This window comes from Pongo abelii, chromosome 13 (assembly GCF_028885655.2).
Source record: "Pongo abelii isolate AG06213 chromosome 13, NHGRI_mPonAbe1-v2.0_pri, whole genome shotgun sequence".
Lineage (NCBI taxonomy): Eukaryota > Metazoa > Chordata > Mammalia > Primates > Hominidae > Pongo > Pongo abelii.
Genome location: NC_071998.2, coordinates 86,393,954 through 86,419,938, shown reverse-complemented (window position 1 = coordinate 86,419,938; position 25,985 = coordinate 86,393,954). Strand labels below are relative to the sequence as shown.

Here is a 25,985-nt window from a genome sequence, read left to right as displayed (position 1 = left end):
GTTTTAATGTGTATTTTGCTTCAGAGGAGTGTGTTTTGTCCCATTTTCCAGAGGTCTTGTTGGACTGAGCTCTGGTTACCTACCAACTCTGGTAGTTGGCTTAATAACCCTCCCTTCATTGGCTGTGATTCCCTGTGTCACTTCTCTACTTTCTTAATGGTGTTCCCTTTACTGTCTAAATAAACTACTTCTACTCAAATCCCTTTTTCAAGATCTCCTTCTTGGGAGTAATAGGGCTTCTTAGATCTGAGGATTAATGTTCGTGTTGATCACAATGGAATAGTGATATTGCTGGCAGAAAGATATCATTGGTTATACTTGGAAGATCCTCAGTTTCCCTAATGGCAAAAGACTTGGGAATCTGTGGATCAAGATGGAGCATATATGATCCCAGACAGAAGTATTGTTTCTCAGGTCCCCCAGAGTTCCCCAAAGGATGGATCTGCATGGCAAGAGAAGCTCCCTTATCACTTCTAATGGGGTTTTATATGGTTTTGGTCAATCACCCTTCCACTGCTTGAACATTACTCTTCTGGAACCCAGTGACATGTGTGCCTACTCAGGAGGTAGAATTAATTGATGCACAACAATTGGCAAACTTTTTTTAGAGTTTACTGTAAGGTTGGATGACATCAAGACCAATTTTCTGGAATCAGTCTTTCAGAAGACGTAAGCCTCAGGCATGTCCGATTTCTATTCTAAAACGTGTGGCTGGGCACAATGGATCATGTCTGTAATCCCAGTACTTTGGGAGGCTGAGGCGGGAGGATCTCTTGAGCCCAGGAGTTCGAGACCAGCCTGGGCAACATCGCAAGACCCTGTCTCCACAAAAAATAAAAATAATATCAGATTAGCCAGGCATGGTGGCATGTGCCTATAGTCTCAGCCATTTGGGAGGCTGAGGTAGGAGGATCCTTTGAGCCTTGGAGGTCAAGGCTATAGTGAGCCATGATAGCACCACTGTACTCCAGCCTGGGTGACAGAGCAAGACCCTGTCTCAGTCAGTCAATAAAATATCATACAGTTATGGTTAAAAACTAAAACAAATTTTTAAAAATTTGAATGAACAATAGAGAATTTATTAATATGATTTGAATTTATATTAATTTTATGGAGAAGAATAATTCAGAATTTTAGTTCAATCATAAGCCTGTAGATGATGACACATGAAATTATTATTCCCCCGTGAAATACAAGTGTGCAAGATGACTACCTTTTTGTGGTATGATTTTTATATACTATACTCACGTGCACTTCTTCAAGGTTCAGTTGTGTGGTTTTTCAGTTCTTACTCCAGCCACTGGTTGTGCAAATACTCCATGATTGTGTAAAAATCATACCTGTTAATTTATATATACTGTTACTGGCAGGAGACAGATAGATAGTGCTATTTATTAGAATTATATGTGCTTCTGAGCATTATTTACCTAACCAGGTATTTTAAAAGTTCAGAAAAAAATTTTTAAGTCTGAACCTTATGTAGTAACTCTGAAAAACTGTAGAAAACAGAGTAATAAAATATAAAAGTAGTAGATTGAAATGATACTCTTCTTATTATCATTATTTGTAGAGACAGGGTCTTGCTCTTTTGTCTAGGCTGGAGTGCAGTGGCATGATCCATAGCTCATTGCAGCCTCAAACTCTTGGGCTCAAGTAGCCCTCCCTCCTCAGCCTCCCAAGCAGCTAGGACTACTGGTGTGTGTCACCACACCTGGCTAATTTTTGTTTGTCTGTTTTTTTGTGAATATGGGGTCTCACTGTGTTAACTGGGCTGGTCTCAGAACTCCTGGGCTAAAGTGATCCTCCCATCTCAGCCTCCCTAAGTACTGGGGTTACACGCTTGCACTACCAAGCCTGGTCTGAAATGAGACTCTTAAAGGAAACAGGAAACAGTGAACAAAGAGAAGAGTCATTGGAAAAAAAAAAAAAAAAAAGTGAAATGCCCTATGTCTGATCAAATAGAAGCACTGGATTCAGATATCAACAAACTAATCAAGATGGAAGAGCATAGGAAATTTCCCCTGGCAAGAGCTTGGTAACCAAGACATCAGGGGCCAGAGTGAAACATGCTGAATGCATGAGCCAAGTGCTGGGACTCAGTTGACCTATAAGAACAAATAAAAAGAAATCCATGTAAATCCGTGTAAAACACAAAACCATGGACACTTGTATTAAAGTACGGCTTGTCAATAGAATTTGCATCAGTGCATGCTAAGGTTAAGTCACAGTCAAAGCCTATTCAAAGAATAGCCTAGTTGTTTTCAAGTAGCTGGGCAGGTAAAGAAAATACCTTGACATATATAACTCAAGATCTGCTGTAACAAATAGTTATTATACTAGCCATATCAAGTTTAATTTTCTCCTATATATGGTCTTGGTAAAGGCATCATGTTATATAGAACAAACAAGATCGACTTGGGTAGTGAAATTGTAAATAAAATCCTGCTTTACAAATTATTATTGCTGAAACAGCCTGTGTTTTAGAGAAAGCAAGAATGTTTTTAGATAAAAGAAATAATTAGTCCATTTATTAATATTAATATTAAATTATAACATTTTATTTTAATGTCAGAAGTACTTGTTCTGTACAGAGATTATTAAGAACTGGGATCATGAATCTGTTGCTGATAAATAAAATTTCAGAGCTCTTGAGATAAATTATGAATTCAGTTTGGGAGAACAGGGTTCCTTATCAGCTAGAAAAACTGATTTTACTACCATATGGCAGTGGTAAAATAAAAGTCCATACCAAATTCCTTATCTTGGATATATATCTTGAATTTTTATGCGACAGAACAGAAATACAGTTTTGTTCAGGAAAAAAAATTGCAGAAATACTACTCTGTGCAGCTCCCGTCTAGAACATGCCTGCCTTTTTGTTGTACACAAAAAAGATAATTTTCTAGTTTAATTCCTTGAAGAGCAATTTGAATGGTTTCCACTTGGGAAATTATGTAATTTCATATTAAATACCGAGTGGTAAGGTAGTCAGATGGAAATGTTCAGTTCACCCAGCATCGTCAGATTGATTTGACAAATGGAATTCTTTTAACTCTGTGGAAAGCATTTTTCTCCCTTTATCCTTTGGCAGAGGCAGACATTGTCTGTGGTTTCCCCACAGAAGTTTGAGTGAGTAAACTTTGGATGTGTAAATATAAACAGTAGACAGAGACATTGCCTCTGACAGCTGGAAGGATCCACTGAGGATCTTAGAAGGAGACTGCTGATACGGATGATGTTGGATAGAGAGACTTGAGGGAGGAATTAACCAATGTGAACATAAATGAGGAATGCACATGCTCAGAAAAAATGATAGTTCCTCCTTAAGTTTAGGTTGAGGTTGTTGAAAATTTTTGCATTTGATATGGATAAAAACAACAAAAAACTGACTTTTCATGTTCATACTTCGTTTCCTATTGTGACATGTCATCAGTGCTTTGTGATGTGGATGAGCACATGGTATGTTTCTTGGTGAGTGGCTCCATCTCGTACATGATACGTAACCTTGGGCAAGATATTTGGGCAAGATATTTACTTCTCTTTTCCTTAGTTTCCACACCTGTATAGTGGGATTGTGGGGACTGAGATAAGTTTACGGTGCTTATAATTGTCTTTGGCATAGAATAAGCACCATGTAAGTGATAGCTGCTATAAAATAATAATAATTATTATTTTGGTGGATTGAGAAATTCCCTTAAGGAGGAAGCTGTTTGCTTCCTCTAATAACCTTAGTATAGTTGATGTATTTATATATAAATGAGATACAGGATTCAGGAGCAAATTATTTAGTGTTTAAGATGATTTATAAAGATATGTTCATATTACCTTTTAAAAATTAAATTGTGAAGAATACTGCAGGTGCCCGCCACCGTGCCTGGCTGAACTCTAAGCCTTTGCACGTGCCAGGAAAGTGCTGTGGCTGGACACTGGATCTGATGATGCTCCCCTTTTCTTTGCTTGAACAGTAATCAGCCCTCAAGACTCTTCTGGTTTGTGAAATCTTTGTGCCCCCATGTTATGTGTGTGTGCTGCCATTAGATCAATTTCACATCATTATTGGAATTTTTGTTTGCATATCTGCTACCCCATTCAGTTGTGTGTTTTCCAGTCTACTATAAAATTTTTCAAAGATTAAAAATTACATCTTTTCATTAGCCACAGTGCCTGCTGCATAGTAGGTGTGTTTAGGTAAATGATTGAATGATAAATAAATCATACCGGTCATGACAGTATTCAAAAGAAAACAATTCTTCTCTTTTTTTCCCTATAAGGAGCAAGGAAATCTTTCCTGGAAGCCCCTACACCAGACATCTCCATGTTATTGGCCTAGGATGCAGTCACTGACAAGGGAATGGAATTTCCCTAGTTGGCTTGGAAAAGGCATTTTGTGTTTAACCACAAAGATCACTGCCCTGGTTACAAAAATAATACATGATTATTATAGGAAAGTTATAAATTAATGAAAAGTACAATAAAATAATCTGGCATTACACAAAGAAAACTGTTGTTAACATTGTGGTGTTTGCTTTCCAGTTTTTGGTTGTATATGTATATGTTTGCGTGTATAGAAGAAAATTGCAATCATATTGTATATAGCATTTTATAGTCTTACATTAAGTCTAACATAAGCAGTTTTCCGTACCATTAAGTCATATTTTTCTGAAATTAGACTAATGGCTTAAGTTCCTTCATATGGCTGTATTACAAATTATATAATTGATGGCTTATTGTTGGAGATATAGATTGTTAGCAGTTTTTTACTATTGTAAATATGCAGTGAACATTCTTTTATATCAATCATGTACATCTCTGGTTATTTCCTTGCAGTAAATTCCTAGATGGATTAATGAGTGAAAGGGTATAAACACATTCAGAGTTTTTTGATATACTTCTCTGATTATCTTTCAGAAAACTTGGACCAATTACGTTACCAGAAACCTGCATATGAGTGGCAGTTTAACTGTATTCTTGCCAGTACTGGGAAATTTTTTTTTTTTCGAGGCAGGGTCTTGCCCTGTTGCTCAGGCTGGAGTGCAGTGGTATAATCATAGCTCACTGCAGCCTCAACTTCCTGGGCTCAAGCAATCTGTGAAGTATTTTTTAATCACTGATTTTATAGTCAAAAGTGGTTTCATTCTGCTTTTTTGACTTGTAGTGTTATTTTTCATTTAGTCAGCATTTAGTAGATATTTGTTGAACGAAAGAAGAAATCCGTGTTTCTTGATACATATGTTGTTTATTCACATCTATTACTGGCATTATTATTTTTGCTTTTTTATTGTGATATACAAAAAGTACATAAGCTGTACTAATGTTAAGTGTAAAACTCCATATAATTTATGGCATTCTATTTTCAGTTTGTTGTTTTGGATATTAGTTTGTTTAGTTTATAGTATTATAATAATTTATAATATTATCTCAGCCAAGTCTGTTGGGCGAGATTTATTCCATCATAGTTATATTCTCCCTAGGGCTCCTAATTACATAGAGACTTCATTTTTGGTTCTGACTGAGAAATAAATGATTTCTTTCTCAATTCCTTTATATTATTTATTACATGTCTATGATATTTTTGCACAATCCTTCTCTTTGGCAACATACCATTTTATTTATCTTCATGTTCTTCTAGATATCAAAATCTTTTTTTTCACTATTTAGAAGAACCATTAAATTATTTTCTTTTTATGCTTTCTCCCTTATTCCTTGGCTCAGATTTATTTTTTTCTGGGGGGGTGTGTGTGTGTCTCTCTGTGCGTGTGTGCGTGTACGCATGCGTGTGTGTTTGTGTGTGTGTGTGAGAGAGTCTCAGAGTTCAAGTAAATGATACTTTCCTGTGTTATTTATTAACAACTACAACTGCTGTTTGTTGTTAATATTTATCTCATTTAACCTTTTTTTGTCTGGTAAGATTGGTACATATCATTGTGCTTTTCATTTAGAGGGAAATGAAATATTTTGGGCCATACTGTTAGTAGTGCTGTGTGGATCACAGCTGAGATTAGAACCCAGTATGCTAGTGATATGTTTGGATTTCAAATTATAAACTGTACTGGGTTTAGTCTTGCACATAAAAAGAGGCTGAACTGAAGTTTCCAAGATGTTGAGAAATTACAGTTTATTTAAATTTGAGTCTTGCTCTCAAGTACACTCTTTTCCCAGTTATTTGCAGCTAGAAAAGCAAAAGTCTTCAAGTATAATTTAATATGACCAGTAGGAACCACATGACTTTTACAGTCTTTTTGTTGTGTACTAGTGTTTATACAACTCATGACTTGACAGCCGACCAAACTGTCTTATCCATCTCATATTAACATATTGTGAATGTAGTAGGAACTGGCTTAGCAAAATCTTGAAACCTCTGACTCTAATATTTGTGGGATAGTAAAGTAAACAACTTTGGGGCTTTCAGGCTGTGTGATGCACAGCCCATTCAGGACATTAATGCTTATTCTCACTGTTGACTCCGTTGCTTTTGTGAACAGTTTTGCCGACAGGTGTTTAGGCTTGCCAAGAGAGATTATTTCTAGCTAGTAGAGGACTCTTGGAGAAAGACATTGGTTTCTACTTAGAAATACAATAACTAATGATAATAACTGACATTGAATGGGTGTTAAAATGTGCCAGGCACAATTCTAAGTGCTTTCTGTGTAATTAATGTATTTTATTATTCACAGCAACCCTATTAGGTTTTTCCCATTTTACAGATACAGAAACAGAGGCATAGACTGGCAAAATAACTTCCCAAGGTCACATAGCTAGTATGTTACAGAGTAGGGATTCAAACTTCGGCAGTCTGCCTCCAAGTCAGCCTTCTTAATCACTCTGTTATGCTGACATTTATTAGATGAAAAGAAAGAGGCACAGGTGAGTCATAAGTGGCTGTTTGTGTTTTTGGAAAATATTTGACTTTATGCCTACTGGCAGCTTGAAATAATTAAGCTGCTACCATTCATTAAATTTTTATTTTTTGTAAAGTGAGTTATTTGCTTGCATGTAATATTGTAATTGGAACATAGTGAGTAAAGTATACCCTTTTATGTTTGTACAAATTTAGGGTAAGCCTGTATTTTCATTAAAAAAGTGGTCTTTGAGAAAGAAAGTGTTTGAAACAAAACTTTGAAGAGTGGGTTCAGAATCAGGGTGACAGCCACAGAGTAGTAAGTAATTTGGTCAATGCTCTGTAATAAATAGCAGAGACTGCCTTATTGGTCCTGTGTGCCATCTTGAAAAGCTGAATGTTGCAGAAATGGCAGGCTAAATGTTTTGGAGTAACCCAAGCTGACTCTAGGCAGAATTTGTCTTTGGCATCTTCTCATTTTGCCTGTCACTGGCACCTGTCTCATTCACCTTTTGTCATTGCCAGATATGGTATGGTGCCTAACAACCTTTACTAACTATCAACAAGTCCAGCTGGGTGTGGTGACATGCATCTGTAGTCCCAGCCCCTGGGGAGGCTGAGGCAGGAGGATCCCTTGAGCCCACGAGTTTGAGGCTGTAGTGAGCTATGATTGTGCCACTGCACACCAGTCTGGGCGACAGAGGAAGACCCATCTGTTTAAAACAAAACAACAACAAAACAAGTTTCTCATAAAATATTAATTAGTGTTTAATAAAAGGGATATCCTTTCTCAGGGTATTTGCATTTCATAGATCATTCTCAAAGTTTGGGCTTTGGGGTTATTTTTGAGAGTTGGCATTTATTGCTATAAACTTCCCTCTTAGAATTGTTTTTGCTCTATCCCATAGGATTTGGTATGTTATGTTTCCATTTTCATTTGTTTCAGGAAATTTTTAAATTTGTCTTTAAATTTATTCATTAACTCATTGTTTAGAAGCATGTTGTTTAATTTCTATGTATTTGTAAAGTTTTCAAGGTTTCCCCTTTTATTGATTTCTAGTTTTATACCATTGTGGTCAGAAAAGATACTTGACAAGATTTTTATATTCTTAAATTTAAAAGACTTATTTTGTGGCCTAACATATGATTTATACTGGAAAATGGTTGATGTGCAGTTGAGAAGAATGTGTGTTCTGTACCTGTTGGATAGAATGTTCTGTAAATGTTTGTTAGGTCCATTTGATCTAGGGTACAGTTCATATCTGACGGTTCTTTGTTGACTTTCTGTATAAATGATCTGTCTGTCGCTGAAAATAGAGTGTTAAACTCTTCTACTAGTATTGTGTTACAATCTGTCTGTTTCTTGAGATCTATTAATATTGGCTTTATGTATTTAGGTGCTCTGACATTGGGTGCATATACATTTACCCAACATCAGAGCACCTAAATATATAACATATCCTTTTGCTGAATTGACTAACCCCATTATCATATATTAATATAATGATCTTCTTTGTCTCTATTTACAGATTTTGACTTAAAGTCTATTTTATCTGATATAAGTATAGCCACTCCTGTTTTGGTTTCCATTTGTGTGAAGTATCTTCTTCCGTTTATTTACTTTCAGTCTATGTGTATCCTTATAGGTGAGGCAAGTCTTTTGTAGGCAGTATATAGTTGGGTCTTGTTTTCTTTTAAATCCATTTAGCTACTCTGTGTCTTTTAATTGGATAATTTAATCCATTTACATTCAAAGTAATTATTGGTAGGTAAGGATTTACTACTGTCATTTTATTAATTTTTTTCTAGTTTTGTAGATTCTTTTTTTCTTTCTTCCTTTGAGGTTAAGTGATTTTCTCTAGTAGTATATTTTGAGTCTTTGCTTTTTATTTTTAGTGTATGTATTATAGGCTTTTGCTTTGTGGTTACCATGGGACTTATAAAAGTATGCCTTATAGTTATAAAAGGTTATTTTACACTGATAGCAACTTAACTTTGATTGAAAAGAAAATACTCTTTAACTCCACTCCCCCATTTTGAGTTTTTGGTGTCAAAATTTATATCTTTTTATATTGCCTGTCCCCTAACAAATTATTGTAGCTATTATTTTTAATTGTGTTGTCTTAACCTTCGTAAAAAAATATGTGATTTACATACCACCATTACATTATTAGAGTCTTCAGAATTTGACTGTGTACTGGCTTTTACCAGTGAGTTATGTACTTTCAGATGTTTTTGTGTTGCTCGTTGCTATCCTTTTCTTTCATCTTGAAGAACTCCCTTTAGCATTTCTTGTAAGACAGGTCTGGTGCTGATGAATTCCATCAGCTTTTGTCTGTCCAGAAGTCTTTATTCTTCTCTTCATTTCTGAAGTACAGCTTTGGTAGGTATAATATTCCTGGTTGATAGTTTTAATTTTTTTTTCTTTAGGACTTTGAATTTCTTCAGGACAATGTTTCTGCTTAGAGGTCTCTTGTTAGGCATATTAGTACTCCCTTATAAATTATTTGCTTCTTTTCTCTTGCTGCTTTCAGGATCCTCTCTTTGTGCTTGGTCTTTGACATTTTGATTATAATATGTTGTGGGGTAGTGTTATTTGGATTAAATCTGATTGGATACCCTTGATCTTCCTGTACGTGGATAGCTGTAGCTTTCTCCAGGTTTGAAATACTTTCTGTTATTATTTCTTTAATAAGCTTTCTACTACTTTCTCTTTTTCAAGGTTCCCCCTTGAACACCAGTGACCCACATATTTGCTCTTTAGATGTTACCCATAAATCCTGTAACTTCATTCCTTTTTCCTTTTTCACCTTTAGTTACGTATTTTCAATTAACCTGTCTTTGAATTCACTGATACTCCTCTAATTGAACAATTCTGCTATTGATGCTTTCTGTTGGATTTTTTATTTTGTTCATTGTAATTTTTAGCTCCCGGATTTCTGTTTGATTTTAAAAAATTATTTCAATCTCTCTGTTAAATTTCTCTGATGAATTTCTGAATTGTTTTTCTCTACTTTATTGAAGTTAGCCAAATTTCCTTAAAACAGGTATTTTGAATTTCTGTCAGGCAACTTTTCTATAATCCTCTCTTTAGGATCAGTTACTGGCAGCTTATCTTTGTCCCAAAGCATGTTTTTCCTCCTTTGGGCCCACTGGTTATTTAGTAGTGCCTTGTTCAGTTTCCACATTTGTGAATTTCCTTTGAAACTTCCTTCATTTATTTTTAATTTCTTTTTTTGTGATCAGTGCACATTTGTTATATTACTAATGTTCTTTTAAATATATGAAGACTCATTTTATGGCCTAGCGTATGATCTGTTTGGGAGAATATTCCATGTGATCTTGAGAAAAATGTATATACTATTGGGTGGAGAGTTCTATAGATGTAAGTTAGATCTAGTTGGTTTATAGTGTTATTCAAGTGTTCTGTTTTCATGTTGATCTTCTTTCTAGTTGTTTTATCTATCACTGAAAATGACAATTTGAAGTCTCCAGCTATTAATATTCAATTGTCTGTTTCTCCCTTTGTTTCTGTCAATTTTTGCTTCATGAATTTTGGTCCTTAGTTGTGTATGTTTATAATGGTTATATCTTCCTGATGGAGTGACCCTTTTATCATTAACAAAATGTCCCTCTCCATCTCTAATAACTTTTTGTTTTAAAATTTGTTTTTTTAATATCGGTATAGCCACAATTAAGTTTCTTGTTTTTGTATGTTTGCATGACATATCTTTTCTATCCTTTTACTTCCAGTCTGTTTGTATTTTTCATTCTAAAGTGTGTCTTCTATAGACAGCATATAGTTAGATCATGTTTTCTTAAAGTCTGACAATCTTTGTCTTTTGATGGGATTTTTTTTTTTTTTTTTTTTGAGACAGAGTCTTGATCTGCCACTCAGGCTGGAGTGCAATGGCACAGTCTCCGCTCACTGCAAGCTCCGCCTCTCAGGTTCAAGCGATTCTCCTGCCTCACCCACCCAAGTAGCTGGGATTACAGGCACCCGCCACCACAGCCAGCTAATTTTTGTATTTTTAGTAAAGACAGCGTTTCACTATGTTAGCCAGGCTGGTCTTGAACTCTTGACCTCAAGTGATTCACCCACCTTGGCCTCCCAAAGTGCTGGGATTCAGGTGTGAGCCACTGTGTCCAGCCTGATGGGATTGTTTATTCCACTCACATCCATGATATTATTGACATAGTTGGCTTTATGTCTAAACTTTTACTTTTTCTGTATATCTCTTGTCTTTTTTTTGTAACTCTGTTTCTCTGTTTCTCCTTTTATTACGCTCTTTTAAGTGAGTATTGTCTGTTTTTTTTTTTTAGACAGGGTCTCACTCTCTTGCCCAGGCTGGAGTGCAGTGGCATGGACATGGCTTGACCCCCTGGGCTCAAGTGATTCTCCTTCCTTTGCTGCCCATGAAACTGGGATTACAGGCATGCACTACCACACCTGGCTGTTTTCTATTTTTTGATTTTTTTTCTTGAGACAGAGTATTGGTCTGTCACCCAGGCTGGAGTGCGGTGGTGTGATCTCGGCTCACTGCAACTTCTGTCTCCCAGGCTCAAGCTATTCTCATGCTTCAGCCTCCTGAATGGTTAGGACTACAAGCATGCACCACCATGCCCAGCTAATTTTTGTATTTTTAGTAGAGACGGGGGGTTTCACCATGTTGGCCAGGCTAGTCTCTTAAGTCCTGGCCTCAAGTGATCTGCCTGCCTTCACCTCCCAGAGTTCTGGGATTACAGGTGTAAGCCAGCATACCCAGCCAATTTTTTGATTTTTTGTAGAGATTTTTTGTTGCCCAGGCCGGTCTCAAACTCCTGGGCTCAAGTGATCCTTCTGTGTTGGCTTCTCAGCATTTTAATTTCTTTAATGATGTTTTCACTATTCTTTTTGAATTTTTTTTTTAGTGGTTACTCTAGAGTTTGCCATAGAATAAGTTTCAGACTTATGCTCGCTTAATTACCGTGATATATAGAAATGTTACTCCTATACGTATGATTCTTGACTTACGATGGAGTTACATCATCATAAGTTGAAAATATTGTAAGTCAGAAATTCACTTAATACACCTAATGTACTGCATATCATTGCTTAGCAACACCGTGCACTGTAGAGGTTACTTGTTTACTCCTGTGATTGCTGGGCTGACTGGGAGCTGTAGCTTGCTCTCACTGCCCAGCATTGTGAGAAAATCATACTTGAGAAGAATGTATGTTCTGTTGTTGGGTGGAGAGTTCTATAGATGTCTGTTAGGTCTACTTGGTTATAGTGTTATTCAAGTGTTCTATTTTCTCGATCTTTTTTCTAGTTGTTTTATCAGTAGTTATGGTATCACATATCAGTAGCCTGGGAAAAGAGCAAAATTCAAAATTTGAAGTATGGCTTCTACTGACTGTGTATCACTTTCACATCATTGTAAAGTCAAAAAATTTTAAGTCTAACCATCATAAGTTATGGATCATCTGCATAGCTTTATTCCCTTCTCTTCCTTTTTTTGTGGCATTATTGTTATACATATTACCTCTCAATGTTAGGAATTCAACAATGTTTTAATTATTACTTTAACATGTGTAGTTATTTCCTTAGCCCAATACAACTTGGCTGTTTAACTCATTTGCACTGTGTTTGGCAAATATATTTACATATCTTATTCCTTTCTATTTGTTATAGGCCCAACAGTACCTGTGTACATATCATTTTATGCAATTCATTTTTATGTCAGTTATGAGAATAAGAGAGAAAAAATGTGCATTTATAATTACATAATTAACTTATCAGTGTTCTTTTATTGTGTGGATTCAAATTACCTTCTGGTATTAATTCACTTTTTTTTGCAAAGTGGGTTTTCTAGCAACAAATTCATTTTTTGTTTATCTGGGAAAGTCTTTATTTCACCTTCATTTTTGAAAGATAGTTTTGGGGGATATGGGATTCTTGGTTGACAACTTTTTCTTTTGAGCACTTTGAATATGTTTTCCCGTGTTTTTCTGGGATCTTTTGTTTCTGCTGAGAAGTCACCTGTTCATCTTATTGGGGTTCCCTTGTAAGTAATGGGCTATTTTTCTGTTTCTGCTTTTAAGACTTTCTCCTTGTCCTTGACTTTCAGCATTTTCACTACAGTGTTTTTGTTTGTGGATCTCATTGCATTTATCTTATTTGGAGTTTGTTGATGTTCCCAAGTGCCAATAAATTTGGGGAGTTTATATGTTTCTTTTTAAAAATTATTTTATTTTTAATTGGCACGTAATGTGCATATTTATAGGGTGCAATGTGGTGTTTCAACACATGTATATATTATGTACTGATCAAATTAGGATGATTAGCATACCTGTCATCTGAAACATTGTTTCTTTGTGGTGAGAACTTTCAAAATCCTCACTTCTAGTTATTTTGAAATATGCATACATTATGTTTAACCCTTTTCCCATTTAGGAAAAAAGGTGCAGCTCACTACCCAGCGCTCATTTAATTTTACATAAATGTGCTCTTTAAGGCTGAAGCAAATCTGACTGATTTTCAATGTGAAAATAAAATATAAAAACGGTTTTTGGAGTTATTTCTAAACAGAACTAACATCAGAATTGTCTGAATCATCAGAATCGTCTATTTCAGAAAAATTGAATTGAAATGGATCTTTGGCCAATAACTGTTCAAGAACAATGTTACCATCATGTGTAGGAATGCTGCATTTTCTAGGATTTGATATTTTCAGCAATTGAGAATTACTATATTTTGTAAATGGAAATACCAATGCTAAAAACAGAATGTTATAAATGGAATGATGTTTTTTGTTTCCAAATTCAGTGTACTAGAGCTTGCGAAAATAGTAGTAAAAGCGAGCAAAGTTATCTCAGAGTAGATGCTGCAGCCGCATGTACTGTGGGCGAGTATTGTCTGGGCAAACGGGAAAAGGGTTAACTGTAGTCAACCTACTGTACAATAGAATACAAGAACTTTTTCCTCCTGTCTAACTGTAACTTTGTACTGGTTGATGAACTGATAATTATGCTTTTTAAGCTCGTGGAAAATGTTTCAGATCTTTAACCACAGTTAGTAGGCAAAAGTACTCATACTCTTTCTTTGATTTTTGTTGTTGTCGTTCTTGAGATCCTACTCAAATCAATGTGGTAAAACCTTCTGAGGATTGCCAGACCAAATATAATTCTTGGGGTATGACAAAGAATGAGTAGTAGCACTTTATGAAGCCTTAGGTTAGGTATACATAGAAATAATCATGCTGTTACTTGAGATTGCCCTGCCCCTAAATAAGTGGTCTTGAAGATGTGGTAGGCAAGGGACAGAGAGAGACCAAGCTTCCTGTGACCAGAAAAGGATTATCTGTTATTTAGAGGAAGGGGTTAGAGAAAAGTTGGCCCATTGAATTAACGCAAGAAACCAGAGGTACTGTTAGGATATTCTGCAGTCTAAGTCAGGATGAAAACATATTTAAGAACAAACTCAGCAACTAAGAAACTTCACGTCTTGAATGTGAGAGGCAATCTCCCATATGAAACTGTTAGTTGACGTTGAAAATTCATTCATCCTGGTGGTTGAGTTAGGAGGAGACCCAAGAAGAGCTTTTGTATTTAGTTTCCTGGTGGTTGGAGAGTTCAAACACTAGACTTGGAAGCAGATAATACCTCATAGTACAAGGAACAGGAACTTTTCTCACTGTCTGGAAAAACCAAGCATCTGGCTGTCTGATTTTAGTGAAATTGTAATTCAGGGGGAACTGATTAATTTTATTAGACATGGTGTGAGTGCCGTGGCTCCTGCCAGGTGTAACTGAGATCCACTCTTGCCTTCTCTCTTTGCTCCTGCTATTTATGATCCTTATGCTCAGAGTGTGTAGAGTAGGTTTGCATTCCTTTTTTTTCTTTTTAGAGACTGAGGTCTTGTGAAGTTGCCCAGGCTGGATTTGAACTCCTGGGCTCAAGCCATCCTCCCGCCTTAGCCTCCTGAGCAGCTGGGATTACAGGCATACACCACCTAGCTAGGTTTGGGTTTTGTTTGGCTACACTTCCTCCTATTCCTGCCACCAAGGCTTGTAGTTGTTGATTTTAATAGACTATTTTTTAGAGTAGTTTTATGTTCACAGCAAAATTGAGCAGAAAGTACGGAGATTTCCTCTATACCCGATGCCCCCACATGCACAACATCCCCCTACTGTCAGCATCCCCCACCAGAGTGGTACATTTGTTAAAACTGATGAACATGCATTGATACATCATTATCACCTGAAGTCCATAGTTAACATTAGAGTTTACTCTTGGTGTTGTACATTCTATGGGTTTGGACAGATACACATGTGTCCACTATTATAGTATCATACAGAATAGTTTTATGGCCCTACAAATCCTCCGTGTTCTACCTATTCACTCTTCCCTCTCCCCTCTCTCCTACCCCAGTGGCATTTCTGTTTTTATTTTATTTTTTGTTTATTTATTTTTTTGAGATAGGGTCTTGCTCTGTTATCCAGGCAGGAGTGTGGTGGCACAGTCATAGCTCACTGCAACGTCTACCTCCTAGGCTCAGGTGATCCTCCTGCCACAGCCTCCTGAGTATCTGGGAGTACAGGTACACACAACCATGCCTGGCTAATTTCTTTTTCTTTTTTTTGTAGAGACAGGGTCTTGGTATGTTGCCTAGGCTGGTCTCAAACTCCTGAGTTCAAGTAATCCTCCTGCCTCAGCCTTTGCAATCCCAAAGTGCTGGGATTACAAGCATGAGCCACCACGCCTGGCCTGTTTTTATTTTTAAAAATTACTTGAGGAACTAGTTCTAATTCCAGTCCTGTGCTGAACTTGTATCATACATAGTTCAGAGAATTCCTACTTATGTAGGGACTGCAGATATCCTCCCCTTATCCCTTTCCTCCTTTCCCTTCCCCAAATAATGGCAAGTCAGTGCCCATACTGTGTATCAGTCCATTTCATTTTTTGAGGTTTCCTTGATGGTCTGCTAATTTGGAGACACTTCTGGACAAATGATAAATTTCTGGCAGTACAAGCCCAAAGTAGTAAGGTTTTGTTCTAGACACTGGAGCTAGAATGAAATTTAAAAATGGTTCCTTGCTTTTACACTGTTGGTGGGAGTGTAAATTAGTTCAACCATTGTGGAATACAGTGTGGAAATTCCTGAAGGATCTAGAACCAGAAATGCCATTTGACCCAGCAATCCCATTACTGGGTATATACCCAAAGGATTATAAATCCTTCTACTATAAAGACATGCAAATGTATGTTTATTGCAGCACTGTTCACAATAGCAAAGACTTGGAACCAACCCAAATGCCCATTCAATGATAGACTGGATAAAGAAAATGTGGCACATATATACCACGGAATACTATGCAGCCTTAAAAAAGGGTGAGTTCATGTCCTTTGCAGGGACATGGATAAAGCTGGAAATGATCATTCTCAGCAAACTAATACAGGAACAGAAAACCAAACACCACATGTTCTTACTCGTAAATGGGAGTTGAACAATGAGAACACATGGACACAGGGAGGGGAACATCACACACCGGGGTCTGTCAGGGGGTGAGGGATGGGGGAGGGATATCATTAGAAGAAATACCTAATGTAGATGACAGGTTGATGGGTGCAGCAAACCACCATGGCATGTGTATACCTGTGTAACAAATCTGCATGTTCTGCACATGTATCCCAGAACTTAAAGTATAATAAAAAAATTAAAAATTAAAATGGTTCCTACTCTCTATTTACAAATTATGACCACTTCGTCCAAAGATCACAAATTCTAAAGTGATACAATCTTTCTGGGTAGCCTTAACTAAAAGAGCTGTATCACTCTTGAGTTCCTCTATGCATATGCCAATCATTTCCTCTTTGCTACACCCTGTTTTGAAGTGTCTGCCCAGACAGTAGTACTCATCGACCACCAATCTTTGTGGGATGAGCAACTGACCCCGTAGAAAACTATCTAAAGGCTCTGTTGGCTGGATTGAGCCGATCACATCCTCTTCCCTGAGAATGGGGACCTTGAGATACTGAGCTGATTAGATAATGGTTAGTTCTTGGGCTGAAATTTCGTATAGAATTGTGACCACGTTCTGAACTACAGCATAAAAGACGTGCAAGCTGGGGGAACAAAAAAAGCCACAGACAGCAGAGACAGCAGAGGCAGCTAGTGTACAGAGAGATGCCCTTGAACGGAGCAGACATGTGGACACCCTGAGATGTGGCAGGAGCTTCTAGTTCCACTTCCTATTTGGACCAGCTAAACCTTTTCTTTCCTTGGGTGTTGTTCATGAGATCTTTGGTCATAGCCTTTTCACAGCACCTCTTCCCCCATTTGACTTGTGCTAGTTGAGTGGATTTCTGTTCTAGAGCTGAAATGCAGTGCCAGCAGAATCTAGTGCAATAGAATCTTATGTAATTAAAGTCCTAAAGACTCTTTGGATTGTGAGACACACAAAATGATAGAAAACCAAGGTTGATAATCAGTACAAAATAACTACATGTTGGGGTACCCTTCAGTCAGTCAATGTCTTCCTCACCGGTGGGCATTTAGTGACTCATTCACCACCCTTCCCTCGTCGAGGCTAAAGAATGCCTACGTCATTTCATCTTTTCTCAAAAAAGAAAAGCACTCTGCTGTTTTCTGCTTCTTTATTGATCACATTTGTCCTTAATTCCTTCATATAACCTCAGGTAGAATATTAGTCTAGGTGCCAGGGGATGTGGGTTCTGTTCTTGTTGGGGTTCTAACTGGATGGATGGTCTCTATAAGGTTCTTCATCTCTCTGTACCCCTACCCCCACAGCTTTGCTGGGCAGTGAAGGGTTATGCTGATCACCGATTTCTAGCTGATAACTCCCGCAAAGCAAGGTGTGAATAAAGAGGGTGAAGAAATCAAGCTACTTCCCAGGCATTTGCTATAGATGAAATAAATATGCCTATCCCTCACTTAATGATGTTAATTCTGAGAATCCTGCCAGTAAGTGAAAAGCTAGAAAATGAAAAATTACTTCTGTTAATTTTTTTTTTGTTGTTTTGGTTTTGTTTTTTTGAGACAGAGTCTTACTCTGTTATCCAGGCTGGAGGGCAGTGGCGTGATCTCCCAGCTCACTGTAACCTCCACGTCTCAGGTTCAAGCAATTCTCGCCGCAGCCTCCCGAGTAGCTGGGATTACAGACATATGACACCACGCCCAACTAATTTTTTCTATTTTTAGTAGTGACAGGGTTTCACTGTGTTGGCCAGGCTGGTCTCGAGTTCCTGGCCTCAAGTGATCCACCCGCTTAGCTTCCCAACTGCAGCCGGCTAACTTATGTTAATTTTAGTGGTAAAAGTTATGATGTGTTCCATCCCAACCTAAGATATCCAAATACTTTCTACAAATAGAAAAATATATCATTGAGCAATGAAAACTTTTTATTGGGAAATAATCCAAAATTAAATAAATGTAGTTGGTACATAAAATGTGTTAAAATGATGCTTTGTTGCCTCAATAAAAAAGAGGCAGGGCCGGGCGCGGTGGCTTGTGCCTGTAATCCCAGAACTTTGGGAAGCCAAGGCAGGCGAATCACGAGGTCAGGAGATCGAGACCATCCTGGGTAACACGGTGAAACCCCGTCTCTACTAAAAATACAAAAAAATTTAGCCAGGCGTGGTGGCGGGCGCCTGTAGTCCCAGCTACTTGGGAAGCTGAGGCAGGAGAATGGTGTGAACCCGGGAGGGTGAGCTTGCAGTGAGCCAGGATCACGCCACTGCACTTCAGCCTGGGTGACAGAGCGAGACTCCATCTCAAAAAAAAAAAAAAAAAAAAAAAAAAAGAAGAGGCTTGATGGGATTGATGGAAGAGGGAAGGAGCCGTACTTTGGAAGGTGGTTGGTGAGTCAGGTGATGAACTTTTAAGGTGTGCATTCAGCAGCAAAAGTGCTTAATAATATTTTTCCTTGGGGATTTTGACAGTAGTAGAAACTCCTAATGTGGAAACCTTTGGTATATCAGTAGAAGGGGATCTTTAGATCAAAAAAAAAAAAAAAAAAAAAGCAAGATGTAACTTTGCTTCCCTTTTTGTAATTTGCAATTCATACACCTCCTTGCAGGATACGATATGTTTCCCGAAGCTGTTATAGCAAATTACTACAGACTTGTTGGATAAAGAGAACAGAATCATATCTTGTTGCAGTTCTGGAGGCCAAAAGTGTGAAAACTGACATGGCCACATTCCCTCTGGAGACACCTTCCTCTCACTTCTGGCGGCCAGCATGGCATTCCTGGGCTTGTGGCCGCATCCCTCCAATCTTTGCTTCTGTCTTCACTTTGCTGCCTCCTCTGTGTCTGTCTCCAACTTCCTCTGCCTCTGTCATAAGGATGCATGTGGCCTACCCTACCCTGATATTCCAGGACAAGCTCCTTCTCTCAGGATCCTGAACGTTACCACTTTGTAGTAGTTGTTGTTGTACAAGGTAATAGTCATTCCTTTGCCATGTAAAGTAATATTCACAGGTCCCATGTGCTAGTGTGGGAATGAGGTGCTGACATTTGGGCTGCTAATTCTTTGTTGTGGGAGACTGTCCTGTGCATGGTAGATGTTCAGCAGTGTTCCTGGCCTCTGCCCACTGGGTGCCAGTGACATCCTTCTCCCAGCTGTGACAACCAAAAATGTCTTCAAACATTGTCAAGGGTCCCCTCTGGGGCAAGACTGTCCTTGGTTGATGAGCACTGCTTTAACCTAATCTGAGCCCATTCTTATCCCACTCAAATATGCTGACTGGGAAGTTTCCAGTCTCGTTAAGAAGGGGGAGGGTGGAGAATGGATGCTGGAGAGGTGACTGCTCCTCTCCACTACACCTAACATTCTAGTGAAGTCCACAAATGGGCCAAATCGAGCAGGATTATGAAATTTTTGCTAGACCCCTGTTAGTGTATTCTAACATTATGGCATTTTATATTAGTCAACTAAATCTCAATATTATGTTTTTAAAAAATCCTATGGACCTCTGAATCCCCAGGTTGGGTTTTTTCTACTTTACCTATGTTAAATATGTTAAATACCTAGGTTGCCCGTTATCTTAGAATTTGTCCATGTGTCACCTCATTCTTTTTCAGCAGGTCCCTTTCTGGAGGTTTTCGTACTCAGTTGGATTTATCCTCCCTGCGACTGCCACCTGCTCCTTGCCTTGCCATGTGGCATTAGTGGAGTATGAACTGCATATTTAGCACAGCAGTTTATGCACTAGAGAATCAGGATTGGAATTTTTCTGAAGTATCTTATTTTTCTGTGAAATAATTGAAACAGAGTATAGACACATTTGCTGTTTTGAAGTTTTTATGATTTCCAAAGTAATAAATGTGCACTCTCACAGTTCTCAGGTGGCTGATTTCTGGAGTGCTTGCCGTTTCTCCGGGTGGGTGCTTTGTCCAGGCTCCCCTCTCGTGTTGGCCTGCAAGTGCCCTCGCTGCGACGGGTCCCTGACCGGTACTGGATGAGAGGACTAGTACTGGTGCAGATGTTGGCATAAACAAAAGCTGCAGCTTTTTAATCATGACTAAGGCATGGGAGAGGTTGACATATAATGGTTCCCAGAGTGTCCCTCTCAGACCAATAAAACATAGCAAAGCTACGTGATAACCAGGCTGGAATGTATGTGAATTGTTCGAGTGAGTCTGTGTCACTTGAACTGTACCTGGCAGTACCTGGGGGCTTCATGTAAGGCATGAAGGGCTCCAGAAAGAACCCGCTCTTTGTCTTCAGTTGTATTCTATATGTTTAATACACAGCACAGCAGAAGCAATCAGCTCTCCCGAATGTTACTTATCCCATAAATCGTCTTTCCTTACACCTACGTATTTTCTTCTGTGTTCAATTTTATTAATGGATCATCTGATCTCCAGCTTTGCTGGTTTAGAACCTCTATGCTCATCTTAAGCTCCTCAAGGAGAAAGGGACTATTGTAATCATCTTTCAACGAGTTTGTAAAAACAATTCCCCCATCTCAGCACTGTGCCTCATAGGGTTTAAAATTTGACCGAATGACTGACTTTACATACATCCTTCCCAGACCTTTTAGGACTACTACTCCCCTAGAGGTTTTCTCTGCCCTTTGGAAAACAGGTAGGGGAAGAGGGATCTAGAAATGGCAGTATTCATTAAGATAGCCAAAGCTTGATAGGAAGAGAGAGATTCATTTTACTGTGGTAATTAAAGTGAAAATGGGAGAATAAGAAGGCATGCTGCTTCTTTTTCAGGAGTCTTGGCAAGGGTTCTAGTTTTAAAAGAGAGATACAGCCAACTAGATTGAAATGATGTGGAGTTCATCCCTCCACAGTCATATTTTACTGAGCCATATTTCAATAAATGGACTAAATTGTCCCTTGGAACTCAGTAGGTGGTGCTCTTGTGCCATAGCATAGCATCGGCTTTGGAGAGGTTCTGAGAGCACAGCGGCTGGTTCCAGGGCCTGTGTCCTGTCAGTCCCCTTTCATAGCTGCCAGGCACACACCTGGAGGGCCTCACATGTCTGGTCTGGTGAGAGGCTTTCTGTCTTTGGAAATGAGGGAGTAAATTAGGGTCTTTACCTTCTCTATCCTGTCTGAGCTCTGCTTTCCAGGGGAACTTAAATGAGAGATTTTCTAACCTTTTAAAGAAAAAAAAAAGTGACTCTTTATCCAAACATTATGACGTGTATTGTTACCAGTTTTCCAAGATTTTTTTTATTGTTATTCATCCGTGAGTCCTCAAATCAAAGTTCCTTTCCATATAACTCAGGGTATCATTCTTGTTTATGTTTTCCTTTATGTTAATGTTTGTTTCCTGTTTAAGCTTCAGAGAAGATGCAGTAGAATGAAATAAATATGTAGTAGAGAAATTTGGAAGTGATGAAGGAATACAGGTGAAAGCCATCGAGTTCATGCAGCAGCTAGTAGTAACTTAGCTGACAACAGACCCTTTTGGCAGGAGCCCATTGCTTTACTCCTTTTGCTATATAATGAGTTCCTTGGTCCGAAGTTGGTTGTGATACCATGATGGTGAATAAGGAATCCAGTCAAGTTCACATTTGGTGATGCTGGAGAAGTGTGGTGGGCAAAGAAGATAAATTTAAATCCAGAGTGAGTTATCTATTACAAGGAGAACAAATCCGTTGCCTGAATCATTTCAGGGTCTGCTTTTTCATCAAGTTTCTGTAGGGGTTGTATAAAACGAAAGTTACTTCACCTATATCCACCAACTGGTAGGGGAGAGGCAAAATGCTAGTGGGACTCACAGCCGGGATGTGCTGATCTGACCCATTCAGTCACCTGTGATGTCGAAAGGCTACCAGCCAGGTCCGAGTGAGGCCAGGCTGTGGGGCCAGCAGCTGGGCTCCTGAGCTGTGCTGCTGCAGATCCAGTGATGTGCAGTGTGTTTTGTCAAGACAGAGTGCTTCCTCTCCAGTCTACTGTCTAGTATCTTGTGCACTGAGTTTTTAGGTTTTAATGACCGTAGTCCTGATTTACATACTTTGCAGGTGATTTTTTTTTTAGCCATCTTTTAATTCTGCCTTTTCAATTTATACTTTCTTATTTTTTATTTAGCTTTTTTAAAAAGCACCCTAAATATACTGATTTTTGTTGGTTTTTTTAATCACCTTAAATATATTTTGTTGGGATTATTTTAGTATCTTAAGTATACTTTGTTAGGATTTTTTAGCATCTAAATATACCTATTTATTGGACTGATTAACTTCATCTGAAGTGAATTTGTGATCTAATGTCTGATATTGTTAGTTGCATTTGTTTCTTCATGTACTTTAGAACTTTGGTTAAATGACATGTTTTGAATGTTTTAAAAACTTTTCACTCATTCAGTCATTTTTCACCTCTCTTTCTCCCTCTCTGCACACTCTCCCCTGTGTAGCGTCATTCTGCTTGTCTCTGTCTGGCTTCCATGGAGCCTGGGTGCAGAACCAGCTTTCACAGTGGGGGCTTAGTTACCTGGGCATTCACAGGCTGCTTCATGCAGTGCCTGGTCGTGCCTGACGGGTGTCCTCCATCCTCCCTAGACCGCCACTCCATAGGAGGCAAGGATGCTGCGAGCCTGCCTTCAGGCATGGAGGGGTAGGGCTCTAGTCAGCACCTTCCATCCCACCTTCCAGCAAGGGTGCTAGTTTCTCACTCTGTCGTTTGTGCCTCTGTTTAGCCCCCAACCCTTCTAAGACCCAAACCTACAGTTTCATTGCCTGTTTTTGGACCCTAGCATAGGAGGGGCTGGCTGCTCACGGTTTTGTCCTCAGGGCCTTGCCTCTTTGTGTTTCTGTCCCGTATCGATTTCATAGAGATGTTTGTTTATTTTGTGTGTGTGCTTGCCTGCATCCTTTTCCTTTTTTCTTTTTATGTTTCCCCTCTCATTGCTGTATGTTTGGAGTAAAGAGAATCCATCAAAGAGTGAATTTACCGTGCCATCTTAACTGGAAGTCACGTGGGCAGAGAGTTTAAAGGAAAGAAAGATATTTGGTTTTACGTAGTACTGAAAGCTAACCACAAGAACGCTTCCTATGTGAGCTCAGTGACCCATAGCATATAGTTACTTAAACTCCTTCTGAGGCTTGCAGGCCCCAAAAGATGAGTGGGATTAGGCAGGTGGGATTTATTAGGATGCTATGGTTCTCTACAAAGGTTTCACCTTCTATTTTTCATTTTGGTGGTAATGTTTAAAAAATTCATGATTCCACACACCTAAATGCCTGCAATTCTAACTAAGTAATGTCTTAAAATTTCAGTGCCTGGAGTTGTGTTTGTATTGGTGCCAAGGAGCACTGCTTTAAATATAGGGAGATATTATAAAAGAACAGAGGTGAAAATGTAAATAATGTGTTTGAGCTAAGAGATTGCCGTTGCACCGTGGTTCTGAAGAGGAAAGTGATGCGTGAATTAAGCTGTCTCCCTGCATGTGTTAGTACTGGCCAGTCAACAGAACCTGCCTGTTAGTACCAAGCCCTACATGGTTAGTCCAAAGTGAGTTTCAATGACTGCATCATTGATCACGCTGAATTAATTTTGTCAATTTAAATTTTACTCATTTTGTAGATTTGTTGGTATTTAATTTGTACATTTTTTATTTTGTGGTTGTATAAGAGTTACAAGCATAAAGGGTTCACTGGTTTATGTTTGTTAATATTTAACTAACAAGAAAAATGACTTTAGATAATACTGGGAGCTCTCAACAGTTTTTAAGTTTGAGAACCATGGGTCAAATGGTAACTTAACTCTTGCTGTTGGTTGCAGCAAGTACCTCGCATTTGATTTTGATGTCTTTAGCTCACTCCTGCTCATGCTTCCTGACCTGCTTATCTCAGGGTTGTTTCTCTCTGGGGACTCTGACACCTCCATGCTGGGCTGGTGCCCCTTCCTCATGCTGCCTGCAGCCCCCTGTGTTTCCTTCTCTCCCAGCCCTTCCCACAGTGTAATCTGTGTATGGGTCCCAATTTCCTCATTAGCTATAAGTTGCTTGAGAGTGGGTAACCCTGTCATCTTTTTATTTGCAGTGATTTTCAGAGCTCTTGTCATAAAATAGGCTCCTAATAAACGTATGGGTTTCCTTGTTTTTGTTTAGGTAGTAATAAATTACCTGTGGAATCAAGGAGAGAAAGAGGCAGAAATAACTTGGAGCCAAGTCACAAGGCAAGAAGAAGCTTCCTAATATTTTAATAACGAATGTGTTCCTCAGCTCACTTTCTAACTGGTCTAACCAAAACCCAAGTCTTACTGTCAGGTAAGTGAAGTGAGGACAAGAAATGCAAGGAAAGGAAGTAATCATTGTAATAGAATGCATGACGGAAGGCTGGTATTTTTCGAGTCCGAATGATGGCTCCTTGGTGCTCTGATGGAGAACAAGGTCAGAGATTTCTGTCTTAGCAGCCTCGAAGGCAAGCGCTGTGGTGAAGGGATGCTTTTACTTTGAAGCCAAGTCCAGAGAATAGCTCCTCTCCCACCATTGCTGGGGTCTTGGGTGGGAGAATTGAGCCTAGTAAATCCCCAGAGTTATCTGCTAGATTCAGTTTCCTTAATTCTTTGCAAAGTCATCTGAAGAGTATATATACATACTCTGCACCTGGATTGAAGTTGCCTCCTCCAATTCCTTAGACCCAGATTTTGTTTACAGTTGAGGTTTGTTTGAAATTATCTGCAAATTTCAGGTCCGTGTTTTTGATTAGACTATCTCAGAGGTGGAACGCCACTGACTCAACAGAGAAATAGTCAGCTCCTCCTAGTGGAACTTTTCTTAAAACCTCATTGGTTTTAGGAGGAAAAATACCATTTGTTTCTTTCATAAGCACTTCATGGGAACAAGAATCTTTTATTGTGACTTTCAAAAAAAAAAAAAAAAAAAAAAAGCCAGAAACACAGGGGTAAATTGACCAATCTTACCCTGTGAAGTGAAGCAAAGAAACACTACATTTCAGCAAATTAAAAATAGTTATCAGGCTTTCATCAAGGAAGAGGAAGAGTCTTGTCAACTTAAGTGGAATTGAACATAAATTTCTTAATTTTATATTTGATTATATTTTAGGGGGTTTTAAATATTTTCTGACAAGGTCATGGTGCCCCTAGTTGATGACATTGATTGGAAGCTAAGTATTTGTCTTTTTTTTCTTTTTCCATAAATACTGTGCTTTGTAGCATTCTCTCCATACATCTCCTGTTTGGTGCTTATTTCATGAGAGAAAGGACCTCATGCTGAGGGTAAATGGGGAAAAAGTGCTCTTTATCAGGGCACCTCCACTTTGAGAAGGTTATATGGTCCATATTTGGCATGAGTAGACTTAGCTCTCTGGGCTTAGAGATGTTTTAGACCAAAGGAAAGCATTCTTAGACTTTCTTGTCCTCCCGACAGGTATCATGTATAGCTACTTTTGTGTGGTTTAAAATGAGCTTTGTTTTAAATGTTAACAATCTTGGAGCTACAAGGGTTTCTATCAACATAAAATCAGTCTGAATTTTATCTGTTTTATTTTTCTTCTACAGCAGCCTTGTTGGGTTTTTTAATGTATTTATTTTCCATACATTTGTTCAGTACATATTTATCATGCTCCTACAATGTGCCAAGTACTGCGTGAGTTTGTGGGTTTCAAAATATGCTCAGCAAACTAGGTCCTGAGATGTGTCAGCTAGGACATGTTTGATTGCAAGT

The 25,985-nt window shown here is 38.4% G+C and overlaps 1 protein-coding gene across 9 annotated transcripts in view; it reads left to right on the top strand.

Annotated features, from left to right (window-relative positions):
- Positions 1–25,985, top strand: part of FANCC (FA complementation group C) — a 218,132-nt gene that overhangs the window by 27,363 nt on the left and 164,784 nt on the right. For 5 of the 9 annotated variants that reach the window (XR_008509829.2, XM_024251895.3, XM_024251899.3 and 2 more), the window contains exon 2: positions 24,408–24,566. The exons of 3 other annotated variants lie outside the window; for them this stretch is intronic. The gene's annotated coding sequence lies outside the window, so the exon portion shown is untranslated. The remainder of the gene's footprint in view (positions 1–24,407; positions 24,567–25,985) is intronic. One more of the 9 variants, XM_054520284.2, reaches the window with a different exon arrangement.